A 12,829-nucleotide genomic window follows, 5' to 3' on the forward strand; every position below is an offset into this window, starting at 1 on the left:
CCATGCATACCAGGATACGGATGAGGGGCCATGCACACCAGGATTGGGGAATGAGGAGGTCATACATACCACGATAGGGATGAGTGGTGCCATACATACCAGGATAGGGATGAGGGGTGCCATACATACCAGGATAGGGATGAGGGGTGCCATACATACCAGGATGAGGGATGAGGGGCCATGCATACCAGGATTGAGGATGAGGGGGTACCATGCATGCCAGGATAGGGATGAGGGGTGCCATGCATACCAGGATAAGGATGAGGAGTGCCATACATACCAGGATTGGGGATGACTGGTACCATACTTACCATGATAGGGATGAGGGGTAACATGCATACCAGGATACTGATGCAGGGCATTCATACCAGGATAGGGATGAGAGGGGGCATACATACCAGGATAGGGATGAGGGGGCATACATACCAGGATAGGGATGAGGGGCCATGCATACCAGGATAGGGATGAGGGGCCATGCATACCAGGATACAGATAAGGGGCCATGCATACCAGGATTGGTGGATGAGGAGGCCATACATACCAGGATAGGGATGAAGGTTGCCATACATACCAGGATAGGGATGAGGGGCCATGCATACCAGGATAGGGATGAGGGATGCCATGCATACCAAGATAGGGATGAGGGATGCCATGCATACCAAGATAAGGATGAGGGGTGCCATGCATACCAAAATAAGGATGAGGGGTGCCATGCATACCAAGATAAGGATGAGGGGTGCCATGCATACCAGGATAAGGATGAGGGGTGCCATGCATACCAGGATAAGAATGAGGGGTGCCATGCATACCAGGTTAAGGATGAGGGAGGCCTTGCATACCAGGATAAGGATGATGGGGGCCTTGCATATAAGGATGATGGGGGCCTTGCTTATAAGGATGAGGGGCGCCATGCATACTGGGATGGAGGTGTGCCATGCATGCCAGGATGGGGATCAGGGGTGCCATGCATACTGGGATGGGACGGCCGTGTATAATAAGAAGGGGGATCATATATACCAGGATGGGGGATATTAACAGAATTGGGGAACATCTATAATATAACCAGGGATGTGTCCTTCTGTCCGAAGTCTCTATAGATTGCACAAGCACTATGCGCCTGCGCAGTCTGGCTCCAGACAAAAGAACACATCCATCCGTTACAGGTAAGAAAAGTATATGGCGCCGGAGATCGCAGTAAGCATAGACACTGAATGCATTCCGCGAGCTCCGGCGCCATAAGTACATTCCTGACCCGAAGGAATGTTGCCGCTGCACCTCTGTTTTGGCCGGAGACCGGGGGAGGAGTTTGGCATCTAAATTGGCGCATGCGCATAGCGTGCTAACCGACACCATTTTAGTTAAGGCACATTGGCGCCGGAGAGCGCGGTATGGGCACACACGTACTCTGGCGCCACACTCCTCCCCCGGCCTCCGGATGGGGGCAGCACATAACAGGATGGGGGCACAGGATGGGGGCCGCACATAGCAGGATGGGGGCCGCACATAGCAGGATGGGGTCCACACATAACAGGATCAGGGTGCAGGATGGGAGTTGCACATAACAGGATGGGGGCCAGGATGGGGGCTGCACATAGCAGAATTTGGGCCTTGCATATAACAGGATGGGGGCAGCACGTAACAGGATGGAGGCAGCACGTAACATTATGAGGATGCATATATCAATAAAAATGCTCGCCACCCAGGCATAGAATGGGTTCAATATCTAGTCTATAATATAACCAGGGATGTCTCCTTCTGTCTTTATCCTCCATAGACTGAGCATGCTCAAAGTAACACCATGACGACAATATGTCCAGGATGAGAGAGAGAAAGAAAGAGAAAGACAATTTGTGAGTACACCCCCATATTATTAGTATAGAATATATACAGCGCAAAACATAAGGGAGTACACCCCCCTGTATTCTCAGTACACTATATATACACCTCTCAGCATACCAGGATAGGGATGAGGGGGCCATACATACCAGGATTGGGGATGAGGGGCCATACATACCATGATAGGGATGAGGGGGGCCATACATACCAGGATTGGGGGATGAGGGGTACCATGCTTTCCAGGATAGGGATTAGGGGTACCATGCTTACCAGGATACGAATGAGGGGCCATACATGCCAGGATAGGGATGAGGAGACCATACATACCAGGATTGGGCGATGAGGGGTGCCATGCATACCAGGATGAGGAGTGCCATACATACCAGGAATGGGGGATGAGGGGTAACCTGCTTTCCAGGATAGCGATGAGGGGTACCATGCATACCAGGATACGGATGAGGGGCCATGCTTACCAGGATACGGATGAGGGGCCATACATACCAGGATAGGGATGATGGGGGCCATACATACCAGGATTTGGGGATGAGGGGCCATGCATACCAGGATACGGATGAGGGGCCATGCATACCAGGATTGGGGATGAGGGGGGCCATACATACCAGGATAGGAATGAGGGGCCATGCATACCAGGATACGGATGAGGTGCCATACATACCAGGATTGGGGATGAAGGGTACCATGCATACCAGGATTGGGGATGTGGGGGTACCATGCATACCAGGATAGGGATGAAGGGTGCCTTGCATACCAGGATGGGGATCAGGGGTGCCATGCAAACCAGGATGGAGGGGTGCCGTATACCAGGATGGGGAATATTACCAGAATTGGGGAACATCTATAATATAACCAGGGATGTGTCCTTCTGTCTGAAGCTTCTATAGACTGTGCCTGCGCAATCTGGCTCCGGACAGAAGAACGCATCCAGCCGTTACAGGTAAGAAAAGCATATGGCGCCAGAGATCACGGTATGCGTAGACACAATGCATACCGCAAGCTCCGGCGCCATAAGTACATACCTGACCCGAAGGAATGTTGCTGCGGCACCTCTGTTTTGGCCGAGTCCAGGGAAGGAGTTCGGTGTCGGAATCGGCGCATACGCATAGCGTGCTATCCGGCGCCATTTTAGTGAAGACACATTGGCGCTGGAGAGCGCGGTATGGGGACACGCGTACTCTGGCGCCACACTCCTCCCCCGGCCTCTGGATGGGGGCAGCAAATAACAGGATGGGGGCACATGATGGGGGCTGCACATAGCAGGATGGGGGCCGCACATAATAGGATGGGGACTGCACATAGCAGAATGGGGGCCTCACATAACAGGATGGGGGTTGCACATAACAGTATCGGGGCGCAGGAATGGGGCTGCACATAGCAGGATGGGGGCGTAGGATGGGGACTGCACATAACAGGGTGGAGGCCTTGCATATAACAGGATGGGAGCCTTGCATATAACAGGATGGGGGCTTCACATAAGAGGATGCAGGCGGCACATAACAGGATGGGGGCAGCACGTAACAGGATGGAGGCAGCATATGACAGAATGGGGAAGCATATATCAATAAAAATGCTCGCCACCCGGGCATAGAACGGGTTCAATAGCTAGTATATATAATATAACGCTGAAAGTGTCCTTCTGTCTGAAGCCTCTATAGACTGCGCATGCGCGACACGCAGTCTGGCTCCAGATAGAATAACGCATGGAGCCGTTACAGGTAAGAGGAGTGTATGGCGCCGGAGATCGCAGTATGCGAAGATACTGATCGCATACCGTGATCTCCAGCGCCATACTTACATACGTACCTGACCGGGAGGAGCGTTGCCACGGCGCCTCTCTTCTCGCCGGAGACCGGGGCAGGAGTGAAGGCGTCGGAGTTGACGCATGCGCATAGCGCTATCCGGCGCCATTTTACTGAAGACACATTTGCAGTGTGTCTTCAGCAAAATCGCGCCGGACAGTGCGGTATGGGCATGCCGCACTCCTCCCCCGGCCTCCAGCACAACAGGACACCGCAGCGCTGGAGCACATTGAAGAAAGGTGAGTATAAGTGTTTTTTTTGGTATGTGTGCAGCGTGAAAGGGGTGAGGGGTGCCATACATATCAGGATTTCAGAGGTGAGGGGGCCACACATACCAGGATTGGGGGTGAGGGGGCCACACATACCAGGATTGGGGGGTGAGGGGCCACACATACCAGGATTGGGGGGTGAGGGGGACACACATGCCAGGATTGGGTGGTGAGGGGGCCACACCAGGATTGAGGGATGAGGGGGCCACACATACCAGGATTGGGGGGTGAGGGGCCACACATACCAGGATTGGGGGGTGAGGGGCCACACATGCCAGGATTGGGTGGTGAGGGGGCCACACCAGGATTGGGGGATGAGGGGGCCACACATACCAGGATTGGGGGATGAGAGGGCCACACATACCAGGATTGAGGGGTGAGGGGACCATGCATACAAGGATTGGGGGTGAGGGGACCATGCATACCAGGATTGGAGAATGAGGGGTACCATGCATGCCAGGACTGGGGGATGAGGGGTACCATGCATATTAGGATTAGGGAGTGAGGGTTGCCATGCATACCACGATTCGGGGGTGAGGGGTGCCATGCATACCAGCATTGGGGATGAGGAGTGCCATGCATACCAGGATTGGGGGGTGAGCGGTGCCATGCATACCAGGATTGGGGGGTGAGGGGTGTCATGCATACCAGCAGTGGGGATGAAGAGTACCATGCATACCAGGATAGGAATGCGGGGTACCATGCATACCAGGATGATGGATGTGATGCCATGCATACCAGGATGAGGGGTACCATGCATGCCAGAATAGGGATGAGGGGTTCCATGCATACCAGAATAGGAATATGTGGTGCCATGCATATCAGGATTGGGGGATGAGGAGTGACATGCATACCAGTATAGGGATGAAGGGGCCATACATACCAGGATTGGGGATGAGGGAGCCATGCATACCAGGATGAGGGGTTGGGTGCCATGCATATTAGGATTGGGGGATGAGGAGGCCATACATACCAGAATTGGGATGAGGACTGGCATGTATACCAGGATGAGGGGTACCATACATACCAGAATGGGGATGTGGGGTACCATGCGTACCAGGATGAGGGATGGGGTGCCATGCATACCAGGATGAGGGATGGGGTGCCATGCATACCAGGATGAGGTTTACCATGCATACCAGAATAGGGATGGGGGGTACCATGCATACCAGGATAGGAATGCGGGGTACCATACATACCAGGATTGAGGGGTGCCATGTATACCAGGATGAGGGGTACCATACATACCAGAATAGGGATGCCGGGTTCCATGCATACCAGGATGAGGGATGGGATGCCATGCATACCAGGATGAGGTGTACCATACATACCAGGATAGGGATGCTGGGTACCATGCATATCAGGATGAGGGATGGGGTGCCATGCATACCAGGATGAGGGGTACCATACATACCAGGATAAGGATGAGGAGTGCCATGCATACCAGGATTGGGGATGAGGGGTACTATGCATACCAGGATTGGGGATGAGGAAGCCAGGATGAGGGATTGGGTACCATACATACCAGGATTGGGGGATGAGGGATACCATACATACCAGGATTGGGATGAGGGGTGCCATGTATATCAAATTTGGGATGAGGGGGCCATATATGCCAGGATTGGGGATGAGGTGTGCCATGCATACCAGGATTGGGGATGAGGGGGCCATACATACCAGGATTGGGGATGAGCGGTGTCATGCAAACGAGGATTGGGGATGAGGGGTGCCATGAATACCAGTGTAGGGATCTGGGGTGGCCATGCATACCAGGATTCGGATGAGGGGCAATGTATACCAGGATAGGGATGAGGGGTACCATTTATATCAGGATGTGGGATGGGGTGCCATGCATACCAGGATGGAGATGAGGGGTACCATGCATACCAGGATGAGGGGTACCATACCAGGATTGGGGATGTGGGGTGCCATGCATACCAAGATTGGAGATGTGGGGTGCCATGCATACGAGGATTCAGGATGAGGGGTGCCATGCATACCAGGATTGGGGATGAGGGGTGCCATGCATACCAGGATTGGGCTTGAGGGGTGCCATGCATACCAGGATAGGGATGAGGCGTGCCATGCATACCAGGATAGGGATGAGGGCAGCACATAACAGGATGGAGGAACAGGATGGGGGCAGCACAAATACCAGGATGGTGGCAGCACAAATACCAGGATGGGGGCAGCACATACCAGCTTGGGAAACCATACACCAATAAAAATGCTCGCCACCCAGGCGTAGAACGGGCTCAGTAGCTAGTCTATAATATAACCAGGGATGCGTTTCTCTGTCTGAAGCCTTCATAGACTGCGCAAGCGCGACATACCTACGCAGTCTGGCCGCAGAAGCACGCATGGAGCCGTTATACAGGTAAGAGGAGTGTGTATGGCACCGGAGATCGCGGTATGCATAGACACTGAATGCATACCTCGATCTCCGGCACCATACTTACATATTTTCCTAACTGGTAGGAGCGTTGCCCCGGCGCCTCTCTTCACTGGAGACCAGGGCAGGAGTGAGGCGTCGGAATCGGTGCATGCGCATAACGCTATCCGGCGCCATTTTACTGAAGACACATTTGTCTTCAGCAAAATGGCGCCGGACAGCGCGATATGAGCATGTGCGTACTTCGGCGCCACACTCCTCCCCCGGCCTTCGGCAGGACAGGACACAGCAGCTCCGGAGCACAAGGAAGAAAGGTGAGTATAAGTGTTTATTTTATTGTATGTGTGTCCAGCGTGAAAGGGATTAGGGGTGACATACATACCAGGATTGGGGGGTGAGGGGGCCACACATACCAGGATTGGGGGGTGAGGGGACCATGCATACCAGGATGGAGGGGTAGCAGACATACCAGAATTGGGGGGTGAGGGGACCATGCATACCAGGATTGTGGGTGAGGGGATCATGTATACCAGGATTGGAAGGGTGAGGGGACCATGCATACCAGGATTGGGGGGTGAGGGGACCATGCATACCAGGATTGGGGGGTGAGGGGACCATGCATACCAGGATTGGGGGGTGAGGTGTACCACACATAACAGGATTGGGAGGTGATGGGACCATGCATACCAGGATGAGGGGTACGACACATACCATTATTGGGGGGAAAGGGGACCATGCATACCAGGATTGGGGGATGAGGGGACCCTGCATACCAGGATTGGGGGGTGAGGGGACCATGCATACCAGGATTGTGGGGTGAGGGGACCACACATAACAGGATTGGGGGGGTGAGGGGACCATGCATACCAGGATGAGGGGGTACCACACATACCAGGATTGGGGGGTGAGGGGACCATGCATACCTGGATTGAGGGGATGAGGGGACCATGCATACCACGATTGGGGTATGAGGGGTGCCATGCACACCAGAATAGGGATGAGGGGTACCATGCATACCAGGATGAGGGATGGGGTGCCATGCATACCAGGATAAGGGATGGAGTGCCATGCATACCAGGATAGGGATGAGGGGTGCCTTGCATACTAGGATGAGGCATTGGGTGCCATGCATACCAGGATCGGGGAATGAGGGGTACCATGCATACCAAGATGAGGGATGGGGTGCCATACATACCAGGATAGGGATGAGGGTTACCATACATACCAGGATGAGGGATGGGGTGCCATGCCAGGATTGGGGGTGAGGGGACCATGCATACCAGGATTGGGGGGTGAGGGGACCATGCATACCAGGATTAGGGGGTGAGGGGACCACACATACCAGGATTGGGGGGGTGAAGGGACCATGCATACCAGGATGAGGGGTACCACACATACCAGGATTGGGGGGGTGAGGGGTGCCATGCCTACCATGATAGGGATGAGGGGTACCAGGATGAGGGATGGGGTGCCATGCATACCAGGATGAGGGGTACCATGCATACCAGAATAGGGATGAAGGGTGCCATGCATACCAGGATAAGGGATGAGGGGTGCCATGCATACTAGGATGAGGGATTGGGTGCCATGCATACCAGGATTGGGGGATGAGGAGGCCATACATACCAGGATTGGGGAATGAGGGGTGCCAAAACATACCAGAATAGGGACGAGGGTACCATGCATACAAGGATGAGGGATGGGGTGCCATGCATACCAGGATGAGGGGTACCATACATACCAGGATAGGGATGAGGGGTACCATACATACCAGGATGATGGATGGGGTGTCATGCATACCAGGATTGGGGGATGAGTGGTTCCATGCATACCAGGATGAGCTATTGGGTACCATACATACCAAGATTGGGATGAGGGGTGCCATGTATACCAAATTTGCGTTGAGGGGGCCATGCATACCAGGATTGGGATGAGGAGTGCAATGTATACCAGATTTGAAATAAGGGGTGCCATACATACCAGGATGGAGGATGAGGGGTGCCATGCATACCAGGATTGGGCATGAGGGGTGCCATGCATACCAGGATTGGGCATGAGGGGTGCCATGCATACCAAGATTGGGGATGAGGGGTGCCATCGATACCAGGATTGAGGATGAGGGGTGCCATGCATACCAGGATCGGGAATGAGGGGTGCCGTGCATACCAGGATCGGGGATGAGGGGTGCCATGCATACCAGGATTGGGAAGAGGGGTGCCATGCATACCAGGATTGGGAAGAGGGGTGCCATGCATACAAGGATTGGGAAGAGGGGTGCCATTCATACCAGGATTGGGAAGAGGGGTGCCATGCATACCAGGATTGTGAAGAGGGGTGCCATGCATACCAGGATTGGGAAGAGGGGTGCCATGCATACCAGGATAGGATGGTGGGGACAGGATGGGTGCAGCACAAATACCAGGTGGGTGCAGCACATACCAGCATGTGAGATCATATACCAATAAAAATGCTCGCCACCCGGGCATAGAACGGGTTTAATATCTAGTATAATATAACCAGGGATGTGTCCTTCTGTCCTCTATAGACTGAGCATGCTCAAAATTACGCTATGATGACAATATGTCCAGGACAAGAGAGAGAAAGAAAGAGAAAGCAATTTGTGAGTACGCCCCCATATTATTAGTATAGAATATAGGCAGCGCGAAACATAAGTGAGTACACACACCCCTGCATTCTCAGTACACTATATATACAGCGCTCAGCATAAATGAGTACACCCCCTGTATTCTCAGTACGTTATACATACAGCGCTCAGCATAAGTGAGTACACCCCTCTGTATTCTCAGCAAATTATATATACAGCGCTCAGTGTAAGTGAGTACACCCCCCTGTAATCTCAGTACGTTTACATACAGCGCTCAGCGTAAGTGAGTACACCCCCCTGTATTCTCAGTACGTTATACATACAGCGTTGAGCGTTAGTGAGTACACCCCCACGTATGCTCAGCACGTTATACGTACAGGGCTCACCGTGAGTACACCCCCCTCTATTCTCAGTACTTTATATATACAGCGCTCAGCGTAAGTGATTACACCCCTCTTTATTCTTAGTACGTTACACATACAGCGATCAGTGTGAGTACACCCCCCTGTATTCTCAGCACGTTATACATACAGCGCTCAGCCTAAGTGAGTACACACCCCTGTATTCTCAGCACGTTATACATACAGGGCTCAGCATAAGTGAGTACACACCCCTGTATTCTCAGTACGTTATACATACAGCGCTCAGCATAAGTGAGTACACACCCCTCTATTCTCAGTACGTTATACATACAGCGTTCAGCATAAGTGAGTACACCCCCTGTATTCTCAGCACGTTATATATACAGCGCTCAGCATAAGTGAGTACACACCCCTGTATTCTCAGTACGTTATACATACAGCGTTCAGCGTAAGTGAGTACACCCCCCTGTATTCTCAGTACATTATATATACAGTGCTCAGCATAAGTGAGTACACCCCCTGTATTCTCTGTACATTATATATACAGTGCTCAGCGTAAGTGAGTACACCCCCCTGTATTCTCAGTACATTATATATACAGTGCTCAGCATAAGTGAGTACACCCCCCTGTATTCTCAGTACATTATATATACAGTGCTCAGCATAAGTGAGTACACCTCCCCTGTATTCTCAGCACGTTATACATACAGCGCTCAGCATAAGTGAGTACACACCCCTGTATTCTCAGTACGTTATACATACAGCTCTCAGCGTGAGTACACACCCCTGTATTCTCAGTATGTTATACATACAGCACTCAGCGTAAGTGAGTACACCCCTCTGTTTTCTCACTACGTTCTACATACAGCGCTCAGCGTGAGTACACACCCCTGTATTCTCAGTACGTTATACATACAGCACTCAGCGTAAGTGAGTACACCCCTCTATTTTCTCACTACGTTCTACATACAGCGCTCAGCGTGAGTACACACCCCTGTATTCTCAGTACGTTATACATACAGCACTCAGCGTAAGTGAGTACACCCCTCTGTTTTCTCACTACGTTCTACATACAGCGCTCAGCGTAAGTCAATACATCCCCCTGTATTCTCAGTACGTTACATATTCAGCGCTCAGCGTAAATTAGTACACCCCCTTTATTCTCAGTAGGTTATATAAACAGCGCTCAGCGTAAGTGAGTACACCCCCCTTTATTCTCAGTATGTTATATATACAGCGCTCAGCGTAAGTGAGTTCACCCCTCTGTATTCTCAGTACGTTATACATACAGCGTTCAGCGTAAGTAAGGACACCTCCCTGTATTCTCAGTACATTATACATACAGCGCTCAGCGTAAGTGAGTACACCCCCCTATATTCTCAGTATGTTACATAGACAGCGCTAAGCGTAAGTTAGTACACCCCCTTTATTCTCAGTATGTTATACATACACCGCTCAGCCTAAGTGAATACATTCCCCCTGTATTCTCAGTATGTTATATATACAGCGCTCAGCGTAAGTGAGTGCACCCCTCTGTATTCTCAGTACGTTATATGTACAGCGCTCAGCGTAAGTGAGTACACCTCCCTGTATTCTCAGTACATTATACATACAGCGCTCAGCGTAAGTGAGTGCACCCCTCTGTATTCTCAGTACGTTATATATACAGCGCTCAGCGTAAGTGAGTGCACCCCTCTGTATACTCAGTACGTTATACATACAGCGCTCAGCGTAAGTAAGGACACCTCCCTGTATTCTCAGTACATTATACATACAGCGCTCAGCGTAAGTGAGTGCACCCCTCTGTATTCTCAGCACGTTATATATACAGCGCTCAGCGTAAGTGAGTACATCCCCTGTATTCTCAGCACGTTATATATACAGCGTTCAGCGTAAGTGAGTACATCCCCTGTATGCTCAGTACGTTACATATTCAGCGCTCAGCGTAAGTGAGTACACCCCCTGTATTCTCAGTATGTTATATATACAGCGCTCAGCGTAAGTGAGTACATCCCCTGTATGCTCAGTACGTTACATATTCAGCGCTCAGCGTAAGTGAGTACACCCCCTGTATTCTCAGTACGTTATAATTACAGCGCTCAGCGTAAGTGAGTACACCCCCCTGTATTCTCAGTACGTTATACATACAGCACTCAGCATAAGTGAGTACACCCCCTGTATTCTCAGTGCATTATACATACAGCACTCAGCGTAAGTGAGTACGCCCCCATGTATTCTCAGTACATTATACATACAGCGCTCAGCATAAGTGAATAAACCCCCCTGTATTCTCAGTACATTATACATACAGCGCTCAGTGTAAGTGAGTACACCCCCCTGTATTTTCAGCATGTTATACATACATCTCTCAGCGTAATTGAGTACACCCCCTGTATTCTTAGTACCTTATACATATATCGCTCAGCGTAAGTGAGTACACCACCCCTGTATTCTTAGTACATTATATATACTGCGCTCAGTATGAGTACACCCCCCTGTATTCAAAGTACGTTATATATACAGCGCTCAGCGTATGGGCACTCCACTCTGTATTCTCAGTACTTTATATGTACAGCGCTCAGCGTAAACAAGCACACCCTCTGTATTCTCAGTACGTTATACATTCAGTGCTCAGCGTAAGTGAGTACACCCCCCTGTATTCTCAGTACGTTATACATACAGTGCTCATTGAGAGTACACCCCCCTGTGTTCTCAGTACGTTATACACACAGCGCTCAGCGTAAATGAGTACACCTCCCTGTATTCTAAGTACGTTAAATATACAGCACTCAGCGTAAGTGAGTACACCTACACCCCCTATATTCTCAGTACGTTAGACATATAGCGCTCAGCGTAAGTGAGTTCACACCTTGTATTCTCAGTACGTTATACATAAAGCGCCCAGTGTAAGTGAGTACACCCCCTGTATTCTCAGCACGTTATACATACAGCGCTCAGCGTAAATGAGTACACCCCCTGTATTCTAAGTACGTTGTACATACAGCGCTCAGTGTAAGTGAGTACACCCCCTGTATTCTCAGCACGTTATACATACAGCGCTCAGCGTAAATGAGTACACCCCCTGTATTCTAAGTACGTTGTACATACAGCGCTCAGTGTAAGTGAGTACACCCCCTGTATTCTCAGCACATTATACATAAAGCGCTCAGCATAAGTGAGTACACCCCCCTTGTGTTCTCAGTACGTTATACATACAGCACTCAGCATAAATGAGTACACCTCTCTGTATTCTCAGTACATTATACATACAGCGCTCATCTTAAGTGAGTACACCCTTTTGTATTCTCAGCATGTTATACATACAGCGCTCTGCGTAAGTGAGTACACCCCCTGTATTCTCAGCATGTTATACAAACAGCGCTCAGCATGAGTACACCCCCTGTATTCTCAGTACGTAATACATACAGCTCTCACCGTAAGTGAGTACACCCCCCTGTATTCTCAGTACATTATACATACAGCGCTCAGCGTGAGTACACCCCTCTGTATTCTCAGTACATTATACATACAGCGCTCAGCGTGAGTAC

The 12,829-nt window shown here is 50.9% G+C and overlaps 1 protein-coding gene across 3 annotated transcripts in view; it reads left to right on the top strand.

The window, feature by feature from the left end:
- The window catches only part of RECK (reversion inducing cysteine rich protein with kazal motifs), a 677,252-nt gene that overhangs the window by 394,569 nt on the left and 269,854 nt on the right, over window positions 1–12,829 (top strand). The gene's annotated exons all lie outside the window — the stretch shown is intronic.

The sequence above is a fragment of the Phyllobates terribilis genome, unplaced genomic scaffold, assembly GCF_046119375.1.
Source record: "Phyllobates terribilis strain yellow unplaced genomic scaffold, ASM4611937v1 Scaffold_4__5_contigs__length_816908805, whole genome shotgun sequence".
NCBI classification, from domain to species: domain Eukaryota; kingdom Metazoa; phylum Chordata; class Amphibia; order Anura; family Dendrobatidae; genus Phyllobates; species Phyllobates terribilis.